Below are 2262 nucleotides of genomic sequence, written 5' to 3'. Positions count from 1 at the left end.
TAATACAGCAGTTTGTTTTGATGTGTACCTGGTAAAGATGTCAGTGACCTTTTACCTTAACATCAAAATGTAGTTTAACCGGTTAGTCTGTTTTTCAGTTTTCTTTCCTTATGTCATCTGTGAACATCTTGAGCTGTGAGCTATTAAGTGCATGCTTCCCTCAGGGCCCTCTGGTCCCTTCTGGACTAATGTCGAAAGATGGGCTGGATTGGCATGGAACTGTTGGGGTGGCCACACCCAACACCAGGCCGCAGGGGCTACGAAGTCCAGCAGAGTCAAAGGAATGAGAAAAGACAAGTTAAGGATGCATAAGGTGGGTCCAGGGGGCCAACGCTAGTATGGAGGCTACAAAAGACCCCAGCTCTGGAAGCCCACACTATTTATTGGTGGTCAAACAAAGAAGCAGGTGGTGAGGCTGTGGGGGTTGAAAGGAAGTGGTGCATCCAGCACATGATCTACAGGTGTGTGGTTTAGCATTTATATGGAACATGTTCTGCTACTTGAGATCATGGGGAACATGTTCTTCTAGTTTAAGATACAACCGTTTTCTGAGCCTGGAAGTGCTAAAAGCAAGGAACCAGCAAGTCTAGGCACATTCCAGAGGCCATGAGGGGTTTTATGCCCTGAGCCCTGGATTCCATCCAAGCCACGAGGGGTTTGTGGGAAAAAGAAAGATAGACACTGTTACTGTGTCTATGTAGAAAGAAGCAGACATAAGAAACTCCATTTTGTTCTGTGCTAAGAAAAATTCTTCTGCCTTGAGATGCTGTTAATCTGTAACCCCAGCCCCAACCCTGTGCTCACAGAAACATGTGCTGTGTTGACTCAAGGTTTACCGGATTTAGGTCTGTGCAGGATGTGCTTTGTTAAAAATGTGTTTGCAGGCAGTATGCCTGGTAAAAATCATCGCCATTCTCCAGTCTCAAATACCCAGGGACGCAATGCACTGCAGAAGGCTGCACGGACCTCTGCCCAAGAAAGCCTGGATATTGTCCAAGGTTTCTCCCTACTGAGGTAGCCTGAGATATGGCCTCATGGGAAGGGAAAGACCTGACCATCCCCCAGCCTAACACCTGTAAAGGGTCTTTGCTGAGGCGGATTAGTGAAAGAGGAAGGCATCTGTCTCCTGGTCATCCTGGGAATGGAATGTCTCGGTGTAAAACTCAATTGTCCATTCAATTTACTGAGATGGGAGAAAACCGCCTTATGGCTGGAGGTGAGACACGCTGGCGGCAATACTACTCTTTACTGCACTGAGATATTTATGTAAAGTCAAACATAAATTTAGCCTACATGCACATCGAGTTACAGCACTTTCCTTAAACTTATTTATGACACAGAGACCTTTGCTCACATGTTTTCCTCCTGACCCTCTCCCCACCATTACCCTGTAGTCCTGCCACATCCCCCTCCCTGAGATAGTAGAGATAGTGAGAGATGGTGGAGATAGTGATCAATAAATACTGAGGGAACTCAGAGGCCAGGGCCCGCACAGGTCCTCCCTATGCTGAGTGCCAGTCCCCTGGGCCCACTGTTCTTTCTCTATACTTTGTCTCTGTGTCTTATTTCTTTTCTCAGTGTCTCATCCCACCAGATAGGAAATACCCAGAGGTGTGGAGGGGCTGGACCCCTTTAAGGTTTTATGTCCTGGGCTGAGATTGTAATGCTTGTAATGCGGCGGGGCAGCCTCCCACCCTTTGGCACAGAGCTTGGTATTCCAAAGGCCGCAAGGGGTTTTAGACCCTGGACCCCGGCATGTTCCAAGACTCTTTTTATATTATGTCAGACTAGCAAGCCCTGCCTCAGCTTTTCTCCAACACTCAGCTTTTCCCCAACATTTAACGCTATTCTAAAAGCACCCAAGTATTTTTATTTATTTATTTAGTTTTTCCGATGGAGTTTCACTCTTGTTGCTCAAGCTGGAGTGCAATGGTGCAATATTGGCTCACTGCAACCTCCGTCTCCCGGGTTTGAGCGATTCTCCTGCCTCAGCCTCTCAAGTAGCTGGGATTACAGGCATGATCCGTGGCGCCCGGCCACCCATGTATTCTTGGTTGAAAAAATTTGTTCATGTCTTAGTTCTACAGCTGATCCTCTTTCACTGTTTTCAATGTCAATAGCTGTGTGTTCACACTTCTGCATTTTATTTGTTTTTTGTTTGTTTGTTTGTTTGTTTGTTTGAGATGGAGTCTCGCTCTGTCACCCAGGCTGGAGTGCAGGGGCCGGATCTCAGCTCACTGCAAGCTCCGCCTCCCGGGTTCA

Source organism: Mandrillus leucophaeus, unplaced genomic scaffold (assembly GCF_000951045.1).
Source record: "Mandrillus leucophaeus isolate KB7577 unplaced genomic scaffold, Mleu.le_1.0 Scaffold104, whole genome shotgun sequence".
NCBI classification, from domain to species: Eukaryota; Metazoa; Chordata; class Mammalia; order Primates; family Cercopithecidae; genus Mandrillus; species Mandrillus leucophaeus.
Note: the sequence above shows the minus strand (reverse complement) of the source record.